We start from the raw sequence: 13,189 nt of genomic DNA, 5'->3' as shown, positions 1-13,189 counted from the left end.
GAGCGGACACACAACAGATGCGTGCCGTTGGCATGCCAAAGGCACGCTTAAGGCAAGCCTGTCTGCGTCTGTCTGTGCCAGGATGTCACAAGAAACTAGGGAGGCTACCTCTATTTACTCAGGGGAGCTGTGGAAAGTGGGACCCCATGAGCTGTGGAAAGAGGGAGCACTTTTGCTGCCCTGCTTCTAACTGGCATAATGAGAGAAAGGATTGGGATCAGGAGGAGGGTTTAACAAAGGAACAAGATATTGATATCTCGTGGGGCAACGCAAACACTTAACTTTGCCCTGTTCAATCCTCAGTCTATGCCCAAACATAGTATGGAGATTAATGACTTTATTGAGTATAACAGCTTGGATTGTCTATCTGTCACTGAAGCTTGCGAAAGGAAGACTCAGGCCCTGACCAGGTAACTGCAGTTCCGGAAGGGTATGCTATTGTCAGGATGAACAGAGAGAAGCGGGGGGCTGGTGATTGTTTTTCGTCAAGCGTTGGGTTGCACTTTGGAAGGTAGGGGCACTCAAGACAGTGAGCCAGGGAGGTTCCTTTAGATTACACAAGAAGAATGTGCCTCTTTTGTCTAGTGCTCAAATGCCCTAATGCTCAGTTGCTTGATCACTGATACCAAATAATAGGTCCTGACATTACAAATAACAATTTTATATGTTTGAGGGATTTTGATTTGTATCTCTAACCAGAGAAAGAGAAAGAAGTAAAGGTCTTTCTGGATTTAATTAATAACTTGGGGTTTTCCATATCAGTGGAAACAGCTACCCATATTGAAGATCATACATTAGGCGGTATATTCACTAATGGTGATGCAGTGCGTGTTGGGAATTGTTTGCCACTCGGCTGGTTGGATAATTTTGCAAAACTAATCTTTTATTCTGGGAAGACTGTGAAAGCCTCTACAGCAGGGTGACTAGGAAATGGGGTAGTATGTCAAGAAGGGAGTTAGAGTGCAGATTGGTTGGAATGCTCAGGAGGGTCGGGGACAGTAACCCCGCTCCTGCAGCGAGTTTAAATGATTGGTGTAAGGCTACACTTAAGGAATTAGCACCTATTAGGGAAACAAAGAAGGGAAGGGACAAAAGCTCTGCAAATTCAAAGACAGTGCCGTAAGCAAGAAAAGAGGAGAAGATTAGACCCCAGTTTGGACGAAAAATAAAAACATAAAGATCTGTTAAAGAAATATAAGATTGCTATAAAGGAAGCAAAGACTGCCTTTTTATTATCTCAGAAAATCAAGAAGGCCATAAATATTCCATGGAACTCTTTAAAACAGCAAAGGTGTTGTCATCCCCTCCTTCTCAACTAGACTTGGCGAATTCACAGGAGTTTTGTGACAAAGCAGAGTCATATTTTAGGGGCAAAATCTTTAATATCTTTTTCTGAATTTCTGGATATAAAAAAGCACCAGAGTGAGAAGAGTTTGGAAGAAGGGTCTTCTGAGTAACCCAACAGAAACACACTGTATACTTTCTATCCTCTCACATAAGATAGGATTGTTTCTTTGCTAATGCAAATTCGATCAGGCTCGTCTGAGAAACCCTGCCCGCCAAGACTCCTACAAAGGGCCCCTGAGGAAATAGCACAGGATTTAGAGATAATTTATGAGCAGGTGTTGGTCACCGGGCAATATCCACAGAGTTGGAAGGAAGCCATTATACGCCCGCTCAAAAAGAAGCCGAGTGGAGATGCTAATGATCTGAAGAATCTCCAACGCATCTCTTTACTACCAGCACGGTTGAAATATTAGAAAAACATTGGAATAAAGAATTTGCCTTTTTTCTAGGTAAGAATGAATGCCTAGACTCATCACAACATGGCTTTAGGAACAACCACAGTACAGAGTCTGCATTACTATCAGCTGCTTACTACATCTAATGTCAGGTGGAGCAGGGCAATTAAATCATTCTTGTAATGTAAGACTTGTTTGCAGCCTCAACACCATTTCACCATCTTTAGTGGTGGGTAGGCTGCTGCAGGCAGGACTGATGGGCAGAGCTCTGCAACTGCTGGAATCCTTTCTTAGGAACAGGATGAATATTGTCTGTTGTGGAGGCTTTAAAACTTCTCCATTTCAGCTGCAATGCGGGGTGTCGCAAGGCTCGTCCCTTAGTTCGACTGTTTAACCTGTATCTGACTCCGCTGGCACAAATCATAAAGTCTTGGGGCTTTCAGGTGGCTTCCCATGAGGATGACACACAAATCATTGTGCCAATTGGTAAGGATTGGACAGAGGTGGCTGGAGATTTAGGAATTGCATGGTGGAGGTTAGCAGTTGGATGAAGCAAAATTGCCTTAAGATGAATGGTGATAAAACTGAGATTCTTTTTTGGGGTCCAGTAGCTCCATTTGGAATAGTAGCTGGATGCCGGAGGCTTGAGGCCCTTTACCCACTCCTGTACATGAAGCAAATAACCTAGGAATGTTTTTTGACCATGAACTGACCTTTGAGTATCAGGTCAGTAGGACAGTGACGACATGTCATTGGATACTTAAAATGCTTAGAAAGATCATGCTGTTCACTCCAGAGAAGCTTAGGGTTCCTGTAGTTCTGGCACTTATCACCTCATGCCTGGATTATTGTAATGTCCTATATTTAAATGCTGCTCAATATTCCCTCAGTAAGCTGCAAAGGGGCAGCATATTTGATTCTCGGGCTCCTAAAGAGCCACTCGGTGAGGGAGGTCTTGAGGTCCTTACACTGGCTCCCGATTAGGAAAACAGGTTAGCTTCAAAGCAGTGTGTCTGGTGCGTAAGGCATATCATCAGTTCAGCTCTGGATATCTGAGGACCTTTTTTACATGGTACGCTCCCAGTAGAGACTTTAGATCTGTATCAACAAGAAAGTAAATATCCCCAGATTTAGGAAGGCCAGATGGGGAGAACAGTCTTTTTCAGTGGCAGCAGCCAGGCTTTGGAACATGCCACCGCTGGACATCAGAAGGATTGATTCACATTTGGAATTTCGTCGGGCAGTCATAACCTGGCTATTCAGGACAGACTAGGAAGTCTCTGGGGAAGGATTGCATCATTGTGCTGAGGGCTTTTGTCACACACCGAGCACTTAGATACCAATTGGGCTGTACAAATGCTAACAAATAAATAATCTATACCATGGATCAGAAAGTTAGTATTTGAAGCCATCAGCTGGTTAGAGAAAAAGTCGCACTGATCCTTATGGCTCAATGCTTGACTCACTGGAGTAACCTCTATTACTCAAATGTTGGTCAGATGCTTGAAAACCGCAATGAGCAGGCTAATTGGTCTGTAAGAATTAACATTTAGTGCAGATTTGCCCTTCTTACAAAGCTTATTTTAATAGATTCCTTAAAGGAGAGGGGATCCAACCCACCCGCCCTTACATAGTTAAATAATTAATCAAAAAAGGCACTAATTGTTGTGCAAATGTCTTACAAAATTTCGAGGGGAATATATAATTACCGCAAGCTTTCGCATTCGGCATTTTTGCTAAGGCTTAAAAACCTCTGAGTCTGTGATTTTCCCCATCATTGTCTTAGCCAATGTCCGGGAAAGCTGAGTCAATGTTAATAAATGAAAATATTGTGCTATACAAGACTGGGACCCTTGATATGTAGCTTCGTATAATTCTCTATAACGATGCAAAAAAACTTGGACAACATCATCTTTTTCCGAAACCGTAATGTATCTGTCCAGATCCTCAATTTTCCTAACTAGTATTTTCTCCTGTTTAACCCGGTTAGACCAAGCAACGAATTTTCCGATCTGCTGCCCTTCCTCATAAAATTGCTATAGCAGATTTTGGAGCTATTAACTTCCTCAAGGATATACAAATCTCTTAAATTGGTTTGGCCTTCTCCAGATCCTTCACAGAAGAATCCTAGCCGATGAATTCATAACGGGCCTCGTCTTAGCTTCAGGAATTGGCTGTAGCTCCTGAACGTGCCTGCAGCACTCATTAGACTGATTAGCCTTGTATGCGATGATGTGCCCCATACTGGGGACTTAAAAGCTTCCCAGACAGAGGAAAACGAAGCTTTATTTCTGTTAAGTTAAAAACATTCTACTATAAACACCCACGTTTCTTGCAGCCCTCTAGATTAGATAATAGGGCCCTCCTGAACTGCGATCTAGGCCTTGTACTCGAAGGGGCAGCTAGTTCTACCGACATTGATACCACCGAATGGTCAGAAAAAGCGTTCAACCAAATGTCTATTCCCTTTATCTTAAATGCTTGAGAAGCCAAAAAAAATAGAGACGAGAAGCAGTTTTAAAGTGCTGCGAAAAGCAAGTATATTGGGCTTTGGCCAGATTTGCGAGCCTCCAAAGATCTATAAGCCCGAAGTCTTGCAGCAAGACAGAAATCACCTGCTTAGTATTAGGCTGCTTCAGCTACTTTTTAGCCTTATTACCTGGTGAAAGATTTTCAGTAACATTATAATCTCCCCCCAAAATCAACGGACCCACTGACCCCATGGCAACTCAACTTGATAAATGGTTGACAGGGGACCAGACTCATCACTGATAGGGCCATAGTAGTTCACCAAATTGAGGGGAAAGCTATTTGCCAAACCTTAATTCAGAGCCACTTGCCCACAGGGTCCCTGATCACCTCTTACTTCCCAGTTGATACTGATTCCCAAATATATCACCATACCTCTAGCATCTACCCCGGCTGAAGCGAAATAATGATGGCAAAACTTCCTATTAATGAAGATTTTAGGGGTATTGCACTTTAAATGGGTTTCTTGTAAAGAAATTACCTGCGGAGCTAGTGACATTAACCATCTTAAAAGGCCTCCATATGTATGCTTGTTAAGAATACCATTAGCATTGCAAGGAATAATTCTTAAATTATGCACTACACTTTATTTGTAATCGGCTGCTGCTGGCCCTGTTGACACTCAAGTTTAAGGCAGCCAACTTGACAGAGCTAATTTTTTCCTTGCCTCCCAACCACCAATGCCCCTACCTCCAACAACATTACCCGCACAAAGCTCCCATCCCCACAGTGCCCCACAAGCATTGGAGGGGAGATTGCCCGCACTACCCCTCTGCCAACCCAACTAAGCAAGGGTGCCATGACAGTGCGCCCCACTGCACTCAAACCCCTCAAACAATAGAAAGGGGACACTCACCTCAATCCCTCAGATGCGCTTTTTGCTTAAAAAGAAGAAAAGTTAATGGATCACTCCAACCCCTAACAAAAAATGAGACTTAGAGCTGTAGGATTACATCGTACACCTAGTACTAATTGGGTAGCTTCTGGATAAGCTTTTGCACTGTCCCAATCTTGGAAAAGAGAACTGCCATTTCGCCAAGACTTTACGTTTCGACTATTGCATAATTGATGCCTGGGTCCGCTGAGATTTTAAAAGGTCTATCATTTTATTGAGAAGTTTGATGCTGATACAGACATGTTAGAAAAGATTCGGAACTGAAACTGGGGTGCCTCACTAGTGGAGAAACTTAGGGGCATATTTATACTCTGTTTGCACCGAATTAGTGTCATTTTCTTTTACTCTAATTCGGTGCAAAACTAACTCCATATTTATACTTTGGTGCTAGACCCCTCTAACACCAAATTTATGGAGTTAAAGTCATTTTTTGAAAGTGGAGACCTACTTTGCCTTAATGAGATGCAAGGTAGGCGTTCCCGTGCAAAAAATGACTCTATGGCCTTAACGCCATATTTAGGGGCATATTTATACTCTGCGGCATATTTATACTCTGTTTGCACCGAATTAGTGTCATTTATTTTTTACTCTAATTCGGTGCAAAACTAACTCCATATTTATACTTTGGTGCTAGACCCATCTAGCACCAAGGCCCTGATTTAAACTTTTTTTTCACCGCATTAACATCATTTTATGATGCAAAAGTGGCACAAACTTACAAAATATTGGCCCTTATTTATACTTTTTGCTGCGAAACTGCTCTAACTCAGTTTTGCACCAAAAAGTTTAGCACCGGCTTGCACCATTTCTGTGCACCAGCCGGGCACCATATTTATGGAATGGTGCAAGCCGGTGCAAAGGGTAGGCTAGAGTTTTAAAAAATGAATTTAGTAGGGTGGGGCTGGCAGTATAGAAGAAGAGGGTTTAGCACCAAAAAATGGCTTTAGGCAGGTTAGAGTAAAAAAAAATGACTCTAACCAGATTAGCGTCATTTTATGGTGCTAAACCTACCATGCCACATGACTCCTGCCTTAGAAAAGGCAGGAGTCATGCCCACCACCCCAGTGGCCAGCACAGAGGACAGGGGTCCCCTGGGCAAGGCCATTGCGGCCTGTGCCATGTATGGGGGCCCATTTCAGGGCCCCCTATGGCACTTTCAAAAATAAAATGCACTTTCCTGTACTTACCTGGGATGGGGTCCCCCATCCTCGCAGTCCCTCTAGTGTGGGTGGGGGTGCCCCTAGGGCCTAGGGAGGGCACCTCTGGGCTTATTCCATGGTGTTCCACCATGGAAATAGGGCCACAGGTCCCCTAACGCCTGCCCTGACCCAGGTCTTAAAAAATGGGGCAAAGCAAGCTTTGCCCCATTTTTTGACCCTTCCTCCCTCCCTTGCACCATTTTTACATGGGAGTATAAATATGGTGTTAAGGCCATAGAGTCATTTTTTTGTACCGGAACGCCTACCTTGCATCTCATTAAGGCAAGGTAGGTTTCCACTTCCAAAAAATGACTTTAACTCCATAAATTTGGCGCTAGACGGGTCTAGCACCAAAGTATACATATGGAGTTAGTTTTGCACTGAATTAGAGTAAAACAAATGACGCTAATTCAGTGCAAACAGAGTATAAATATGCCCCTTAGCGTCAACAAATGATGCTAATCTGGTCAGAATCATATATTTTGACTCAAAACTGCCTAACATCATTTTTTTTTAAGCTAGCCTACCCTTTGCACTGGCTTGCACCATTCCATAAATATGGTGCCCAGCTGGTGCTAAAAAATGGTGCAAGCCGGTGCAAAACTTTTTGGGGCAAAACTGCCTTAGTGCAGTTTTGCACCAAAAAGTATAAATAAGGCCCTTATTTTTTCAATACCATTAGACCGGATGCACTACTTCACCTGAAAATCAGCAAAATCTAATAATATAGAGCAAGGATACGTGGCACTAGGAGCTCGATGGACAGGTACCTTATGCACCCTTGTGATAGTCAAATCCCCTTCTAGTTTCGGTAGGGCTTTTCTAATCAGAGAATCCACCCACTGAATCGTCTGCTGTCCTTTGCACCCTTTCGGAACTCCCACAATTCAAAGATTAGAATGCCTATTACAATTTTCCAAATCTGCATGATTTGATTATATTGCAAACTGTTTTTACACTTTTCTAGCTGCAGGAGTTCTTCCTGCATGGATGGCAGGCTATTCTCCAGATTATATATTCTGATTTCGGCCTCCTTAAAGCTCCCAGGAGGTTGCGCCTTGACTTCTTCAATCTTCGTCAGTCTTTCATGTAGGGTGGCAATCTCATTCCCCTGGGATGGCCTGAGCATCCTTATTTCCAGAAGACTGATGTCAAGTAGACTTTTAATGGTCTGGTTATCTCCAGCGACCTGCTCCTGCCAGTCACTATGCCTTCTCACAGTATCTGTATCTAAGATAGCCAGTAATGTATGTGCTGCCCTGATCATTTTACACAAGCCCAGGGTCTCTTGTGGGACCTCCTGCTGTTCTTTTTGCAAACTTCCATCTCCACTTGGAGCCCAGCTGGCATGGCCTGTGCATGGACTTGTGTATTCAGCTGCTCATTAACAGGCAGCCGGGACTCTGCTGAGCTGGCTGTCTCTCTCCCATCTTCTCTAGTTGTTGATGCTAATGTCCAATTCATTTTAGTAGGCTTTAGGAACAGGGGGTATTGTTTGGATCTAGCTGGGCTCGAGTTTGTTTCCCTACCATCTGCATGATGGTTTTCATGCTGTCATTCATAAGCTCCAAAATAGACCGAGGAAATCCTGTATCCCCTACCTGAGAATCAGATGACCTCCCCCATTACTCAGTGCCTAGCACCTTCTTAGCCCCATCACCTTGGCTGCTCGCCCCATCTAGTCTCTCAGTGTCCAGCAATGCCCTGGTCTTGATCTCCATCTCCATCTTTCATGAGACGCTATTGTTTCTTCCAGCACCCGCTCCTTTGACTGGGGCTTTGGCTGCAAACGCACAATGCTACATCCTCTGGGCAGCGGTGGAATGTAAATTTGCAGGACCAGAGGCACTCCTGGAATTAGAATGGTGCTTTCCCATGCTGTCTAATACTTCTGGTAGAGACACTATTTAGGGAGGCCCTCTTCACTATATGTTAGCTTGCAACAATTAGATTTGCTGATTATCCAAATGTCCTCTTGGAAAGAGCTCACAATGCCTCTGTAAAACTTGTTTGATTATTTAACCAGGCGCCATAATACAGATAGTCCAACACAAAAATCTGCTGGACTCCTGCTCCAAAATTTTCCCGGCTTTCTTAATCTTATGGGAGCACAACCCAGTTCCGCCTGATGCCGCCTGTTGCCTTCTGATACTCCAAGATTTCACCAAGATGGCTCCCACTGGCAGTGAACTTTGGCCCGCATTGACTCGTCTTGGCCGCCACACTCATATTGGCTTGTGAGTAACTATGAGCACCGCTCTCCTCTATCCCCATAAAGCTGTCCGGCGGCACACTGGGAACCCAGGAATACAGGTCCCCTCTGCCTTCCTCCTCACTCCATGCACAATGCTCCGCTAGAGCCACGTCAGCATCAATGTGTCCTCAGAGGTCCTCGTAAACCTCAGAAGGCCCTCATTTATCCTGATGCTCATACTGGCTGGCTGCCATTCTGTTCCCAGGTACCTTCACATGCCTACAGACCACCATTCCACTTCTGGCGTGTCTCATGGCCTGTCACCTTGCAGCGGCTTGTGCTTCCAGGGGAGGGGCAAGGGTCTGAGTGCTCAATGGCAGAGCATGCAGGCTATGCCTGTAATATGGATGTAAAACAAAGTCAAGGAACCAAAAGAAAATAAAAGTGTTACAAACAGCAATAAGATAGCAATGCAAAGTTAAAACCAATAGCCTGAAAACATAATCCCAATAAAAAGCCCCCCGGGAGTGGAGCGGATGAAGCTGCATGCAAACTTATCATATTTTTCAAGAAACGTTTCCCCAAATGCTGTTCTAAAATTCCATTTTGTGAGATATGAAGAATGACGTTCTTTCTAAATGAAACAGGCAAGCCATTGAATCGACCAGCTGCCATTGGAAACACTGTTGATAGGATTCTCAGAGCCTCATTTACAAGCCCCTTTCACCGCTTTGCACTGCTCCATATTTATAAATGGATGCATTGTGCCCAATGCATCAGTTTGTAAAGCCCTGCTTACCTGCACCAGGTATAGTGTATGTAGGGTAGGCATTCCCACGTAAAAAGCCATATAGAACTGATGCAGTGAAATTTACAACTTTTCACTGCGTCACTCTATGACTTCACTGCATCAAAAGTTTAAAGTTTTTTCAGACCAGGTGTAAAATTGACTCAGGGCTTTTTAAAATATGTCTCGCCTCTGTGTCCTGGTGTAAATACAGTGGGTTCATGGCATCATTAGCAGATTTGCTGCAGATGCATGAAATCTGACACATCAATGCCAATACATCAGTTTCTTGAAAATGAGGCCCTCAGTTTTTAAGCAATAAAATGTTTGATACCATTAAGGCTTTGATAAATCATTGTTTCTGAAATAGACTTAAAGACTTTAAAGAAGAGAAGCTGTTAAGCATAATTATCAAAAGTTCCATGACAATGTTTATCCCTCGACCAATGAGGTGATCTCCATCACAGGCTTCCACAGTTGGCCAGCCACTTTAGAATCTACCAGCATGTGATATGGACTTGCCGAAAGCACTCAGAATCTCCAACAAGATGAGTCTTCTTTCAGTCCAAGCACTAAATCTTCAGAGCTGAGCAATGGTTGTCAATAACTATTCTTTCAGCTTAAGTTTTGGAATTCTGCTCATGTGAACTCAGCCAATTAGCTTCTGGCATTTCCTATTAAAGTTAATTTTCTCCATCACTTTAAAACGTCTGGACACTTTCCAGGTCATCATCAGGTATATAATTTTCAGGTTTAGAAGCTAATACTCTAAAATACTTTAAGGAACACAGAAGGGTGGCTAGGTTTTTTGCCTTCCCAGCATGGCTCTTAATTGACTACTGATTTTAATCTAAGGTCCTCCGAAAACTCGAGGCAGCAAATAGAATTTATGTAACACACTGAAGGGAGCAAATGAGTGACCTTGAACAAGATGATTAAAAAGAGAATGAATTTCAATACGCACTCCTGACCTCGACTGCTGGCACTACCACTGAGACACACAACCCTCTGGGACCAGATCTTAGGGACTTCAATCAGCCCAGAGCAATGGCAGAAACCATTGGATTGATGTCCCTAGCTTCACTCGCTCCATGGGCTTAGAGACGCCGACTAAAAAAAACTTTATGATTGGTACTTGTACCTATCAAAACTCCACAAAATATACCCAGATACCTCAGGTAGATGTTGGAGAGGATGTGAGCTTTCGGGCAATGTCCACCATATCTGTCAAAGCATACCTGCAACACGACTTTATTAGAATTAGATTTTAGCACAGATGAGATATATCTTGGGCTACCCTCTGCCCACACACTGGTATTTGTCCTCCTAAAGCTGCGTGACACATCCTTTAAGCATCAAACAGTGGGAGGTTGCTCCATCGCGTGGCCAGGCTTGGGAGCAGCTAAGATGGCACTGGCCACAGCTTGTAAAACGGCCCCTTCGCTGTCGCAATGGCACGCTCGCTTCCAACAATCACAAGTTAGCCTCATTACTAACCACTCTGTACATGCATGTAGTTTTGTTCAATTGTTCCCTTTGTTTAGAGATGTTGGGGGGGTTCTATTGGGCACTTATGATCTCAATAGTGGAATGCTCTCTGACATTCATATAATGTAAACATCTCATCTGCATTGGTAGACCTCTTTGTATGAAACTGGGGGAAACAGCATTAACAACATGGCTCAAACCACGCTATACCTTTAAAGCGAGGCCCGAACCACGAATAAGCCTTTACAACGCATTCCTTAACTACGCAATTCATCACAATGACTTGCCTTAGGGAAAGTGTTGTTGGACTGATGTTGGACTTTATGTCGAACACTTTCCCTACTCTGGCGAAGACTGGAGTTGGAATAGCAAATTATAATATTCCAAACTCCAGCGCTTTCCCCAAGGCAAGTCGTTGTAATGACTTGCGTGGTAAAGAAATGCGTTATAGGGATGCATTCGTGCTTTGGGCCACGTTCTTAAGGCAGGCGTCGTAAATGCCTGCGTTGTTCGACTCACAACCTGACACTGGACTTAACATTATCAGCTGTGTTGGAAAGGGAGTCTTCTGATATATCAATATGTCCTGCCATATTTCTGCACCAAGAAAATCAATAAAGAAAGTTTGAGAAAAAATCAATACCTTTTTTGAATCATAAGGGCCAGCAAAGACTCTTGCAATGATATCTGAGTTCAGAATTATTCCAGACTGATCATTCAAGTAATCTAATTCTGACACCAAATTTCAAGCTAATCTGAGGCTTTGGTAGTCATATTAGGAGAGACAGAACACTTGCTTTATCTGCTCTCAAATGGACTTTTACTGGAAGGCCCGCAATGGTTGGTGATTTTATGTGCACCTAATCCAGTGCTTCCAAATCATTATTGTGGTCAAATATTGTCAAACACTAAGTAGAATGAAAGCTACGTGAAAGTGATAATTTATGTACATGGGCTTTAACAACTCTTCTCATTTCCTGTCAACTAAATTGCTATAAAACACATTTAAGGCATGTGTCCAATTCTGGGCAGTATAATCATCTTTACTACACTGAATTTGCTCAGAAGACTGAGGCTCTCACATTTCAGCAATCTCAGTTATCCAATTGCCTCCATTCGCCAAACTCTTATGTAGATTCCAGTAACATTTTCACTAGAACTATTTACCCTGAAAATTAGTTCCAGGGTAATAAAAAACTGCCTTCGTATGAGCATGTCTCCTTCGTAATAAATAAAATCTCCCTTTCAGCGGAAGTGATTTAAACACCATTGTCCTTCAAAATAGGAGAATGATACCCATCGCTTGTCAGATCTTGCGCTAAAAATATAATTAGACTTTTTGGAAAGGTCTGTTGTCGCCTTAGTCTAAAACCACTCTAAGTACTGATTGCTCAGTCTCACAATGTACTAAGAAACAGTTCTTAAACTGTCAAATAAAATGATCACACAACATAACATAAAGCATAACATGTGGAGTTGTAAAGTGCACATTCACACCAAGTGGTCTCTTGGTGCTTTACAAGAGCATTTCAAAACCTACCCTTTCCCTGGGCCAATTCTTAGTGTCATCATAACTTCGACAGTAGTCGTTTTCACCTTTCTCATTACTGGTACAAAATGCAAAGGAAGGAGGGAAAATAAAGCTGCATGGCTTGATTTACAAAGGTGAACTTACACATGTGTATGTTTACTATTTTCTGGTGTTGACAAACGACAATTTTAATTTTACTAAAAGTAAATTTACAACTGCGGAGAGTCCGCAATCGTGGCAGAGACTGCAAATAAAAAAGATAGGCCTGTCTTGTCTTTATATGTGCAGAGTTCCTTCCCCGAATGGAGAGTCTCTGCAGCCCTAAAATTACTATTAGTAAAATTCAAAGTAGTTTGTGAATACCAAAACATTTGTAAACAGAGAAGTGTACGTTTACCTCTGTGAATCAGGCCCTATGTGTCTGAGACTCATAAGTTATCTGAGGTGTATTACAAAAAAGTCTCATTTACATGCTTGGAAACCTGTAAATTCATTCAGATATGTTCATTTTAATCCTATTATTGTCACGGTTTCGGGCTGGTCTTATCAGGACTCTGGTTCGGGCACCCCTTGAGGTCACAGAATATCTCCCAAGGAGGTAGGGAGTTGATTGCTGCTATAGTTTCATCCATGGTAAAAAATAATTGAATCTTCCTTTGCAAAGCATTCTGGTCCTGGGTTATCCTGAGAAAAGTTCATTCTGGCCATCAGTGGGGAAAAGCATTCATAAATTGGAAAATTACTGGGTAGGGCATAAAGTTTATAGAAGTGACTCACACCAGCTCTCAGGTTGAATATAATTGCTTGTGATGCTCTTGCCTCCT

Source organism: Pleurodeles waltl, chromosome 1_2 (genome assembly GCF_031143425.1).
Source record: "Pleurodeles waltl isolate 20211129_DDA chromosome 1_2, aPleWal1.hap1.20221129, whole genome shotgun sequence".
Classification (NCBI taxonomy): domain Eukaryota; kingdom Metazoa; phylum Chordata; class Amphibia; order Caudata; family Salamandridae; genus Pleurodeles; species Pleurodeles waltl.
Note: the sequence above shows the minus strand (reverse complement) of the source record.